At 43.3% G+C, this 14,123-nt stretch overlaps 1 pseudogene; it reads right to left on the bottom strand.

Annotated features, from left to right (window-relative positions):
• Positions 1 to 10,404, bottom strand: part of LOC132405893 (ubiquitin carboxyl-terminal hydrolase 35-like) — a 28,865-nt pseudogene extending 18,461 nt beyond the window's left edge.
• Positions 10,405 to 14,123: the final 3,719 nt, after the last annotated feature.

Here is a 14,123-nt window from a genome sequence, read left to right as displayed (position 1 = left end):
TCTGCAAACATTCCAATGAGACAGGGAAAGGATTGTAGGGTACAGGACCCATGACTGTTGAAAAGGCTGTTGAAAATCTAGTCAAGAAGAAAAGAAAAGCTTACGAAATGGACAAAAAGCTAGGTAATGATAGAAATCTAGAAAATTATAATGCTAGCAGAAAGGAGCTTAAGAATGAAATTAGGAGAGCAAGAAGGGGCCATCAGAAGGCCTTGGCGAGCAGGATTAAGGAAAACCCCAGGGAATTCTACAAGTATCTGAAGAGCAAGAGCATAAGATGTGAGAGAACAGAACCAATCAAGTGTGACAGTGGAAAAGTATGCATGGAACCAGAGGAGATAGCAGAGGTACTTAATTAATACTTTGCTTCAGTATTCAGAAAAAGGACTTTGGCAATTGTAGGGATGACATACAGCAGACTGAAAAGCTTGAGCATATACATACATTAAGAAAGAGGATCTTCTGGAGTTTTTGAAAAGCATCAAGTTGGATAAGTCATTGGGACCAAACGAGATGTACCCTAGGCTACTGTGGGAGGTGAGGGAGGGGATTGCTGAGCCTCTAGCAATGATCTTTGCATCATCAATGTGGATGGGAGAGGTTCCAGAGAATTGGAGGTTTGCAGATGTGTTCCCTTATTCAAGAAAGGGAGTAGGGATAGCCCAGGAAATTACAGACCAGTGAGCCTTACTTTAGTGGTTGGTAAGTTGATGGAGAAGATCCTGAGAGGCAGGATTTATGAACATTTGGAGAGGTATAATATGATTAGGAATAGTCAGCATGGCCTTAGCAAAGGAAGGTTTTGCCTTACAAGCCTGATAGAATTTATCGAGGGTGTGACAAAACACATTAATGAAGGTAGAGCTGCAGATGTTTTGTAGATGGATTTCAGCAAAGTGTTTGATAAGCTACCCCATGCAAGGCTTATTGAAGAAGTAAGGAGGCATGGGATCTAAGGGAACCTTGCTTTGTGGATTCAGAATTGGTTTGCCCACAGAACACAAAGAGTGGTCGTAGGTGGGTCATATTCTGCATGGATGTCAGTCACCAGTGGAGTGCCTCAAGGATCTGTTCTGGAACACCTTCTCTTCATGATTTTTATAAATGACCTGGATGAGGAAATGGCAGGATAGGTTAGTAAGTTTGCTGATGACACAAACGTTTGGGATGTTGTGGATAGTGTGGAGGGCTGTCAGAGTTTACAGCGGGACATCGATAGGATGCAAAACTACACTGAGAAGTGGCAGATGGAGTTCAGCCCATATAATTGTCAGGTGATTCATTTTGGTAGGTCAAATATGATGGCAGAATATAGTATTAATGGTAAGACTCTTGGCAATATGGAGTATCAGAGGGATCTTGGGGTCCAAATCCCAAAGGATATTCAAAGCTGCTGCACAGGTTGACTCTGTGGTTAAGATGGCATACAGTGCATTGGCCTTCATCAACCATGGGATTGTGTTCAAGAGCCGATAGGTTATTTTACAGCTAGATAGGATGCTGGTCAGTTCCCACTTGGAGTACTGTGCTCAGTTCTGGTCACCTCACTACAGGAAGGATGTGGAAATATAGAAAGGGTGCAGAGGAAATTTACAAGGATGTTGCCTGGACTGGGGAGCATGCCTTCCGAGAATAGATTGAGTGAACTTGGCCTTTTCTCCTTGGTGAAATGGATAATGAGAAGTGCCCAAATAGAGCTGTATAAATGGATGAGCGGCATTGATTGTGTAGATAAGTCAGAGGCTTTTTCCCAGGGCTGAAATGGCTAAACAGAATAGAACACAGTTTTTAGGTGCTTTAAGTAGGTACAGAGGTGATGTCAGGGATATGTATTTTACGCATAGCGTGGTGAGTGCTCAGAATGGGCTGCCAGCAACAGTGGTGGAGGCGGATACAGCAGGGTCTTTTAAGAGACTCCTGGTTAGGTACATGGATCTTAGAAAAATAGAGGGCTATGTGTAACCCTCAATAATTTCTAAGGTAAGGACCTGTTTGGCACAGCATTATGGGCTGAAGGGCCCGTATTATGTTGTAGGATTTCTATGTTTCTGTGTTTCTATCTCTCCATTCCTTGCATTTTCATGTCTATCTAAAAGCCTCTCAAATGTGACTATCATATCTTCTTCCTCCACTACGCCTGGCAGCTCATTCCAGTCACCTCGTGTGTGGCACTTGTCAAAGGCCTCTGAAAATCCAAGTAAAAACATACACTGACTCTCCTTTGTTGATCCTTCCTACCTGTTACATCCTCAAAGAATTCCAACAGATTTTTCTGGCAAGACTTCCCTTTCAGGAAACCATGCTGATTTTCACCTATTTTATCACGTGTCTCCAAGTACCCCAAAACCTCACGCTGAAAAATGGGATCTAACAGCTTGCCAGCCACGGAATTCAGACTAACAGACTTATAATTTCCTGTCTTTTGCATCCTTCTCTTCTCAGACTGGAGTGACACTTGCTGTTTTGCATTCCTCCAAAAACATTCAGAATAATTCTTGAAAGATGACTACTAATGCCTCCACAATCTTTAAGCTACCTATTTTAGAATCATGGAGTATAGTCCATTTAGTTCAGATGAGTTATCTATCAGGTCCATGTAAGTTATCTGATCTCAGCAATCTGTGTTTCTGTTCAAAGGAGCACTGATGACATCACATCTGGTATCCTGCACTCTTTGTATTCCTTTTGCCATCTGCAAGCCCATCAGTCAGCCATTCTGTATTTTCATCCAAGTCATTTACTGTACATTGTAAACAACAGAGGTACAGCACTGATCCCTATGGAACACCACTGCCCATAGTCCTCCAATCTGGACTTTACCCCTCCACTACTATCCCCTGTCTTTTCCGGCCAGCCAATTTTAAAGACATCAGATGCCATGTGAATTAATCTGCTGCATCAGACTACCCTGAAGGACCTTGACAATAACCTTCCTAAAATTTCCATTAACAACTTCTGCAAGGTCATCAATCATCTTTGCCACCTCCCCAAAGAACTCAATCTGTTCTGTAAGGCACAATCTGCCCTCCACAAGGCCCTTCTGACTATCACTAATAACCCCATGCTTTTCTAAATACAATTAAATCCAATGCCTAAGATACTTCTCCAATAGTTTTGCTTCCACTCTCCTTTCTCCCTTTTTACAAGATTCTGTACTCTGATGTGCAGATCATCTTGTGAGGGAAGCTGAGGCCTGTATTCACTGGAGTTTTAAGGACTGAGAGGTTAATTGATTGGATCATCAGCTAATGAGGGGTCTTGGCAGAGGACCTATGTACACCCTTCTTATAGGGGATGTACAACAAAACGCTAGTGTTTAAAAATCAGGTTTTGTCCACTTAGGACAGATATGAACGTTGGGTAATTTCTCTCTCAGAGGACCATAAACCCGTCAAACTCTTGTTCTCAGGGACTGTTTACCTGACACATGCAGTAATGGGACATAAAGTTTACAATAAGATCAGTCATAAAATTATTGAATGGCAGAGCAGTTTGAATCTACTTCTTCTCCTTAATCATTTATTGAGTTGCAAAGACCAAAAAGGTTCATGTCATGCTACCTGTTCCAGAATAGATCAATAGATCTTCCCTGGAGAGTTCAGTAACTACAACCAACGTGCCTATTTGGGATTACAAGTTAGTCCTCAGCCACTGTCAGTGATCCTGATTTCTGGCTGTTTGCGGAGAGCAGCACCAGCCAGATGGGTTCACTTGCACTTGTCTGCCCACAGTCACTGTCCGGATTCCCATGGGAAGAGGGGTCACTGGGTCAGTGGGACTAATTCTTCTGAAGCCATCAGAGAAAGAGGGAAATTGGAGCACACAAAGAATAAAACTATGTGGTTTAACTTTGGGCAGATATGTAAATTGGGGATATTCACTTATTCTCTTCAGTGACAATTTCCTTTTCCCAACAGCAAGGGTGGGATTCTTTCACTGAAAGATGTTGATCCAAAGTTTCATCAACATCCTGGAACTACTTTAGAATAAGTGAACATTCAATGAGTGAATGAGTGAGCATTGAATTTTGACCTACTTTGGCCAATGAACTAGTGAAAATTTGCTTGATCTGCAACAAACAAAACTGAGAATGTGATAACTGTATAATGATTAGTATTTACTATTGTCATACACAGGATATTTAAAATCTTCCTTCATTAAGTATGCATTTATTGAAATACACACACAATTCATGAGTTTGTCACTTTCAAATCCAGCATATTTCTCACTTTTCTGGTCATGGCTTGCTAAGATCTAAAGCAAGACTGAAATGGCAGGTTTGTTCTCCAAGGTAAATTATTTGTTATCTTTACCCACCCATATATCCCCAGATACTTGTGTGAAGCATAATGTGGTCAGTACAGATGAGGTAGAGTGGGAGTATTAAGAGTTTGGTGGAAGGATCATGAGACTCAAATGTGAATTCCCCAATGGAATGGCCAGTACTGACGTCACCTCCCTCATTACTAATAGATAAGATGTTTGGATGGGTGGTATATATCATCTGTATTCTGTCCATATTACTAATATTAATAAAAAGATTTAGAAAAAAAAAAAGAAAGGATGGGTGGTTTGGCTTCCAGGATCTCTGTCTCCTGAGAAATGCACTGCCAACTTTCTAAAAGGGAGGTGTTCTCACACCACAGTACCCCATTATTTATTTATCTATTGAGATACAGCATGGAGTAGCCCTTCCTGCCCTTCGAGCCAAGCTGCACAGCAGCCCACCAATTTAACATTAATGGAAACATGGGACAATATACAATTACCAATTAACCTACTAACTGATACATCTTTGGACTATGGGTGGAGAGAGAAGCACCCAGAGGAAACCCAAGCGGACACAGGGAGAACATGCAAACTTCTTACAGGCAGCATCAGGAACTGAATCTGAGTTGCCTGCACTTCCAGTGCTATCAGATTTTTTATTCGGTGTGCAGCTGTTCCTTCAGCATTATTATGAATCATGTTTACATGAGTTCTTGATATAATCCCAGACTCAGTTTGCACTAAAAATCTGTCCAGACTCAGCCCTGAATCCATTCAATGATTCAGCTTCTCTTGTTTTCTGGATCCATCTTTGCTAGATTTTGAAAAACGTATGGAGGTACACAGATCCACAGAACCTGACTAGCTACATCCAAGAAAACTGCGGGCGGCTACAGAAGAAGTTAGGAACCGTTGTTCAGATATTTGCTTCATTGTTCGTCATGGAGAAGTGCTAGTAAATAGACTGGATGGAAGCAAATGTTGTGCATATATTTAAGAAGAGTGGCAAGGAATACTGGGATCTATACACCGGTAAGTCTTACATCTTGGACACGTAAATAACTGGAGAAGATTCTAAGGGATAAGATATCCCTACCCCTTGAAATACAGGGGTTGGTTAGAGGCATCAGCTGGCTTTGTGCATCGGAGACCATGTCCTATGAATTTTATTGAGATTTTTGATGATGCAAAAAAGAATGTCAGTGAGGCCAGGGCCATGCTGTCATTTAAATGAACTTCAGTAAGTCTTTAACATTCCACTTATTAGGCTGCACTGGAAGGATAGTTCACATGGAATCCAGTAAGAGCTGGCTAACTGGAGACACAATTGGCTTGATGGGAAGAAGGGGAAGTGCAAACAAAGTGGAGGATAGTTTCTCAGTCTGGTACCCATGATTAGTGGTGTGACTTAGGTGATAGTGCATCGTTGTCTGTCATCTATATCAACAACTTGAATAAATACGTACAAGACATGATTAATGAGATTGCAGTTGACAGTAAAATAGGTGATGTAGCAGACAATTAAGAAGATCAATCAAAATTACAGGGCCAGCTTGATCAGCTGGTATGAAGGGTATCAAATGGAGGTTAATTTGGATAAGTGCAAGACATTGCATTTTCAAGATTAAATCTAGGTAGGACTTTCACATGAATGGGGAGTGTTGGTGAACAGAGGAACCTTGGAGTGAATGTACAAGGATTAAAAGTGGAGTCACAGGTAGACAAGGTGGGAAAGAAGGTTTTTGACATTGTGAACTTCATAAGTCAGGGCACTGAGTACAAAAGTTGGGAGGCCATGGTGTGGTTGTAGAGGATGCTGCTGTAGTCATACTTGGAGTATTGTACAAAATTTTGGCTGCACTGCTATAGGAAGGGTATTATTAAACAGGAAAAACTGCAGGAAAGACTTACAGGTTGTGAGGTCTTGAGGATCTGGATTATCAGCAGAGATTAGTCAGGGTAGAACTGAGAGCTGATGATATAGAGGTGTACATGATCATGAAGGGTGAATATACTCAGCTTTTTTTCCAAGGTTGGGGAATTAAGGACAAGAATATACAAGTTTAAGATGAGAGAGAACACCTTAACACAACATTGCTGAGGCTCATCACCAACAATGCTGAGACAGCCTACGGAATGGAGGTGGAAGAGTTTGAGGCCTGCTGCCAGGCAAATAACCTTTTTTACTCACAAACTGTGGCATCCATGTGAAATGAGCTAACAGGCAAAGGGGATCAGACATGTACAAGAACAACTTTTAATAGACAGTTGGACAGGTACATGGTTTGGAAATGTTTAGAACGTCATGGGCCAAACACTGGCAAACGGGACAAACTTGGATGGAGATACCAATCAATATGGACCAATTGGGGCAAAGAGGTTGGTACTGTGTAGTAAAACTCTATGGAACTTATTTATTCAGGATATCTCATCCCCTCCATTTGATACTTTCAGTCAGCTGAACCCAATGGCATCTTTCTCACGTGGGTGTTACCATTTACCAGGTACTGAAGTAGCCATTTACACAACATAGTTACAAAAGGACTCAGGCATCCCTCTTCAACTTTCTTGATACCATTGACAAATGCATCAGTACTGTATTCTGATTTCATGTGGAACTTATCAATGTCATCATCTTTGACACGTACTTCCACACTGACCTTAAATGATGATAATATCTGTTATCATGAACAGCATTTCTTGTGAGAGAAATTAATTATGGAGGTCAGACACTGATATAAAATTTTCTGAGTTACACATTCTTCCCCCTGGAAGCCCCTGCAATATCATTCTGTGGCAAGGAACAAATTCTAGGTACTGCAGTCTCCTCTTTTGCTTTTCTATCGGAACCTATTATTTCAAGTGTTGCCACTTGCACTGAATTCTCCTTATATTGTGTTATATTGTATTTGTGTCCATTTATTTGGGACTTGACAGTCAGCTTTTGTTGCTCAGGTGATGTTAAATTATCTGCACTAGTAGTCTTCCAAACAGCATTAATGGACCAATTACCGGTAACAAATTTCAAAATACAAAGAGAAATAAGAAACCCGACATTGTCAAAAATTCAAGACATCGCCGTGCGAGGATGGCCAGCTCATGATAATTTGACATTCCCAAAGTTCTCAATGAGACCAGACCAACTATTGATATGTCAAAGAACATATAGTAGTTGCCTCTAAACTGCGCAGCAGAGTGTTAGAGAATCTGCATGAAGGACACCTAGATGCAGTCAAGATGAAGAGTCTTGCCCGGAAATACAAATGGTGGCTGGGAATAGATAAACAAATTGAGGACTTGGCCAAAAGCCATTCAGGATCCCAAAAAGTTCAAAATGTGCTGCCACAGGCACTGTACATCCATGGGATTGGCCGACATCACCACCGGAAAGAGTGCATATTGACATTTCTGGGCCATTCATGGATTTCATGTTTCTGATCGCTGTTGATGCTCATACGAATTAGACTGAAGTATTACCAATGAAGTCAAGCACCTCAGAAAAGGCTGTTTCCACTCTGAGGACTAGCTTCACCATAAATGGCTTACCAGAACAAATTGCAAGTGACAACAGACCACAATACATTTCAGAAGAGTTTAGACAATTCAGGAAGAAAAAACAGCATCAAACATTTGAAGTCAGCTCCTGACCACCCATTAATGAATGAGTTAGCTGAAAGCGTTATCCAAACCATCAAGAAGTCCATTAAAGCGATGGTCAAGGAGGACACTTCTCTACAGCATGAGGCAGACAATTTCTTTATTGTGTATCAGGACTCTGGTCATGTGACAACAAATCAAACACTTACAATACTGTTCATGAGCAGGAGTCTGAGATCTTGCACAGACTTCCTGAATCTAGATTTACAGACAGAAGTGCAGAATAACCAGTTCAAACAGTTGCCAGTTGAATTGGCAAGGAGCCTTGAGTTTCGACAGGAAGTCCTAGCACGTGATTACTGAGAAGACAAATGGAGCAGTGATGGGATAGCTACAAGAACTGGACCGCTGATGTACAAAGTGCATATTGGCGATCAGACATGAAGATATCGTGTGGGCCAGATACTGTATGTTCAACCAAAGAGTGCATTGGATTCAATTGTATCCAACAAGATGGACGCATTACAACCACTGGACTTGCCTCTCAGTGATGATCATGTCACCAAGGGAAATGTGACACCGGAAACCGAGAATGTTGACTTTGAAACAACACCTACAAAACCTGATGTCACTCCACTGGTCCAGAGGCACAACAAGACTGTTATTATTGACAAGACACCTGCCGAAGCAGATGCCACCCATAGGTCCAGAGGCACTATCCTGAAAAAAAAACAGTGACACCCAAAAGACTGTATCTTTAGTGAAGTTAGTTATAGATTGTTACTGTGTGAAAGCAATATCTCTCATTGGAGCGCTCTCTCTCTCTCTCTCTCTCTCTCTCTCTCTCTCTCTCTCTCTCTCTCTCTCTCTCTCTCTCTCTCTTGTCAAAGACGTTCTGAAAATCTTCGTATACAACAGCAACCAATTCTCCTTTGTCTGTACTGCATGTTATTTTTTCAATGAATCCCAACAGATTTATCAAGCAAGATTTTCCCTTGAAGAACCATGCTGACTTTGCCCCATTTTATCATGTGCCTCCAAGTACTCTGAGACCTCATCCTTAATGATCGGCGCCAATATCTTCCCAACCACTGTCATCAGACTAACTGGCCTATTGCTTCCTCTCTCCCCTTTTGAAGAGTGAAATGACATTTGTAATTTTCCAGTCTTCCAGAATCATACCAGAACCTAGTAATTCTTGAAAGATCATCACAAATGCCCCCTCTATCTGATCCCTGGGTTGTATACCATCTGGGCCAGGTGACTTATCTACCTTCAGACCTTTCAGTTTCCCAAGAATCTTCTCTCTAGTAAAAATATCTTCACACACATGAAGCCCCCTGACACCTGGAATTTCCACCAAACAGCTAGAATCTTCCACAGTGAAGGCTGATGCAAAATATTTATTCAGTTTATTTATTCAGTTTCCCTATACCCCATTACTATTTCTTCAGCATTGATTTCCATCAGTCCAACATCCATTCTCAGCTCTCTTTTCCACTTTATACAGTTTATCTGAAGAAACTTTTCACATCATCTCTAACATTATTGGCTAGCTTACTTTTGCATTCCATATTTACATACCTAATGACTTTTTAGTTATCTTCTGTTGTTCGTTAAAAGTTTCCAAATCATCTAATGTCCCACTAACTTTTGTTCAGTTATATTCCCTCTCTTTGGCTTTTATGTTGACTTTGACTTCTCTTGTTGGTACAGTTCTGTCAACTTGCATTTAGAATAATTTTTCATCTTTGGGATGTGTATAACCTGTGCCCTCCAGATTGCTTCCAGAAATTCCATCCATCCTTGTCATTGTTCTTTTCCAATTAAACCTGGCCAATTCCTCTCTCTCGTGTTTCTATAATACCTTTTACCCTACTGTAATACTGATACATCTAACTTTAGTTTATCCTCCTCAAATTTCAGTATGAATTCAATCCTATTACTGCAAAGCCTCTGCCAGTGATGCCTAGACTGAAGAAGTTTAAATCTTCTCTTCGACGGGAGTTCAGTGAAACCCTCTCCCTCTGCTCCACATCTATAATTCCTTCAGCCCTTCAACTTTTCAATCATATTTTGATCCAGACCTGCTATAACAGCCATATATCCTTCCTTGGAACGTGTCTCTGCCACCAACTGACTCCAGTTGGCTTCAGGATCCGTTTTCGAGCTTCTCAATTTGGACCTTCTGAGGATCCCAGGAACTCACATTTAATTGACTCTGCCTGCCGTTGTTTCTCCCGTCGAGCTCTATGGGTGACACTCTCCAGAATGAGCAGGTACCTGGCGTCCCTATCACAATCCCTTCCACGCCTCTGGGACACCTTTTTCTCCGTTTGCAATGGACCTGTCCGTTATTTCATCCTCCGTCAGATCCATGCGTGGAATTGCCGTTTCTTTGACTTTATCATGTCCTGCAAGGATCGCAAGATCTTCCATCTGCAGACCCCAGAGCATGGACTTCATATCACGGCCCTGGGCCCGGCCGTCCATCTTGGCTGCCCCAGCAACCGTAGGCATATTCAAAACCCGGACCATCAACGCGGGTTCCAACGATCATGGACAGCTTCAAAGCGATTGCGCAACCACCAACTGCGACTCCAGCCTGAACTCCAGGCCGGGTCTTCACATGCTGCAATTGCGACTCCCGTCTCCCCTTCCCCCACCACCACTCTACCATCCCCTCTCCCTCAAATCCTATTGTCAGCTCCTGGGCCCTCAGAGGCTCCATCTTCCTCTCACCCCAACCCTCCCCTCTCCACTGATACTACCAGCCTCCCTCCCCCTCTCTGATCCCATCTCTCATCCATGCCAGGTCTTTATCATTCCCTCTGACCTTCAACTCTCTGAGGCAGAGCACTCTGTCCTCAGTAAGGGCCTTAGCTTTGTCCCCCTTCGCCCACACCTCAGCGAGTTCTGCATACGCTGAACTCTACTTCCACCGGCTCCGTCTCCAAGCTTATTTCTTTGGCAAGGACTCTCCTACCCCCACCGAAGACCCCTCCTCCTGTCTTCAGCCCTCCTCCTCTTCATGGACACCCCGCTCTGGTCTTCTGCCTGCTCTGGATCTCTTTATTGCTAATTGCCGACGGGACATCAACCATCTCAACTTCATCACACCCTGTTCCAATCCCAACCTAACTCCTTCCGAACGCTCTGCACTCCGCTCTCTCTGCAACAAACCCAAGCTCACTATAAAACCCGCTGATAAGGGGGCAGCTGTTGTTGTCTGGTGTACTGATCTCTACCTGGCCGAGGCACAGCAACAACTCTCTGATACCTCCTCTTATTTACAATTTGATCATGACCCCACTAAGGAGCACCAGGCCATTGTCTACTATACCATCACCAACCTTATCAGTTCTGGGGATCTCCCATCCACTGCCACCAACCTCATAGCTCCCACACCCCGCACTTCCCGTTTCTACCTCCTACCCAAGATCCACAAACCTGCCTGTCCAGGTAGACCTATTCTCTCAGCTTGCTCCTGCCCCACTGAGCTCACTTCTGCATACCTTGACACTGTCTTACCCCCCCTTGTTCAATCTGTTCACACCTATGTTCATGACACTTCTCATGCTTTGAATTTTTTAAATGATTTTAAGTTCCCTGGTCCCCACTGCCTTATTTTCATCATGGACATCCAGTCCCTATATACCTCCATCCCCCACCCAGACGGTCTCAAAGCTCTTCACTTCGTTTTGGATTGCAGACCTAACCAATTCCCATCTACCACCACTCTCCTCCGTCTAGCGGAATTAGTTCTTACTCTCAATAATTTCTCCTTTGGCTTCTCCCACTTCCTCCAAACCAAGGGAGTAGCCATGGGTACCCGCATGGGTTCCAGTTATGCCTGCCTTTTTGTTGGCTTTGTGGAACAGTCCATGTTCCAACTGGATACGGGAATCGTTCCCTCTCTTTTCCTTCACTACATCGACGACTGCATTGGCGCTGCCTCCTGCACGCATGCTGAGCTCATTGATTTCATTGACTTTGCCTGCAACTTTCACCCTGCTCCTAAATTTACCTGGACCATTTCTGACACCTCCTTCCCCTTTCTTGATCTTTCTATCTCCATCTCTAGAGATGGCTTATCTACTGATATCTACTATAAGCCTACAGACTTTCACAGCTACCTGGACTATTCCTGTTCCCACCCTGTCTCTTGCAAAAATGCTATCCCATTCTCACAATTCCTCTGTCTCTGCCACACCTGCTCTCAGGATGAGGCTTTTCATTCCAGGACGAAGGAGATGTCTTCCTTTTTTAAACAAAGGGGCTTCCCTTCTTCCACCATCTCAAACCATCTTCTGCTCTCAAACACATATCTCCCATTTCCCGCACATCTGCCCTCACACCATCTGCCCACCACCCCACTCGGGATAGGGTTCCCCTCGTCCTCACCTACCACCCCACAAGCCTCCAGGTCCTACGTATAATTCTCCATAATTTCCACCACCTCCAACGGGATCCCACTACCAAACATCTCTTTCCCTCCCCACCCCTTTCTGCTTTCCACAGGAATTGCTCCCTACGCGACTCACTTGTCCGCTCGTCCCCCCCATCCCTTCCCACCGATCTCCCTCCTGGCACTTATCATTGTAAGCGAAACAAGTGCTACACCTGCCCTTACACTTCCTCCCTCACCACCATTCAGGGCCCCCGACAGTCCTTCTAGGTGAGGCGACACTTCACCTGTGAGTCGGCTGGTGTGGTATACTGTGTCCGGTGCTCCCAGTGCGGCCTTTTATATATCAGTGAGACCCGACGCAGACTGAGAGACCGTTTTGCTGAACACCTATTTCGGTCCACCAGAGAAAGCAGGATCTCCCAGTGGCCATACATTTTAACTCCACATCCCATTCCCATTCTGTTATGTCTATCCATGGCCTCCTCTACTGTCAAGATGAACCCACACTCAAGTTGGAGGAACAACACCTTATACACCAACTGTGTAACCTCCAACCTGATTGCATGAACATTGACTTCTCTAACTTCCGTTAATGCCCCTCCTCCCATTCTTACCCCATCCCTGACATATTTAGTTGTTTGTTTTTTCTCTCTGTCTCTGCCCATCACCCTGCCTCTTCTCCATCTCCCTCTGGTGCTACTCACTCCCCCATTCTTTCTCCTGAGGCCTCCTGTCCCATGATCCTTTCCCTTCTCCAGATCTGTATCACTTTCGCCAATCACCTTCCCAGCTCTTAGCTTCATCCCCCCCCCCGATCTTCTCCTATCACTTTGCATTTCCCCCTTCCCCTACTACTTTCAAATCTCTTAGTATTTCTCCTTTCAGTTAGTCCTGACGAAGGATCTCAGTCCGAAACGTCGTTAGTGCTACTTCCTATAGATGCTACCTGGCCTGCTGTGTTCCACCAGCATTTTGTGTGTGTTGTTTCAATCCTATTATGATCACTTTCCCCTAAAGGTTCCTTTACCTTAGGCTCTTTAATTAATTCTGGTTCATTGCAGAACACCCAGTCCAGAACAGCTTATCCCCTAGTGGGCACAACCATGAGCTTCTCTAAAAAACACAACTTGAAGGCATTCTAGAAATTCCCCACTTGGAATACAGCACCAACATGATTTTCCCAATCTATTTGCATCTTGAAATCACCCATTGCCCTCTTGGCATGCATTTTCTATATCCTGTTGCTATTTGTAGACCACCTCCTTACAACTGTTTGTGGGTCTGTATACAATTCCCATCAGGTTCTTTTTACCCTTGCAGTTCCTTAGCTCTATCCTCAATGATTCAACACCTCCCAACCCGATATCACCTATTTCCAAAGATTTGATTTTATTTTTTAAACAGAGCAAAGTCGACTCCTCTGCCTTCCTGCTGGTCTTTTTGATACAATGTGTATCCTTGGACATGAAGCTCCCATCTATAATCTTCTTTCAGTCATGATTCATCACACCTGCCAATCTGCAACTGTGTTCCAAGTTCATCTATCTTTCTCTGTACACTATGTGCATTAAAATATAAAACATTCAGTACTGTATTCCACTTTTTTGTCCGCCTTTTACATTGCAACTCATTCTGCTGACTGCAACTTTGCCGTATCAACAGCCTTTCCTTACTACATATTGCCTCTGTTTGTAAGCCAGCTACCTCACCTTCAGTACCATCATCCACCTTTCCTATGATACTTCTTGCATTGAAATATACAATTTCAGGACACTAGTCACACCATGCTCAACCTTCTGATTCCTAATTTTGTCTGAGGTCTTATCAACATCTGTTTCAACAAACT

This window comes from Hypanus sabinus, chromosome 16, assembly GCF_030144855.1.
Source record: "Hypanus sabinus isolate sHypSab1 chromosome 16, sHypSab1.hap1, whole genome shotgun sequence".
Taxonomy (NCBI): domain Eukaryota; kingdom Metazoa; phylum Chordata; class Chondrichthyes; order Myliobatiformes; family Dasyatidae; genus Hypanus; species Hypanus sabinus.
This window is presented reverse-complemented; position numbering and strand designations above follow the sequence as displayed.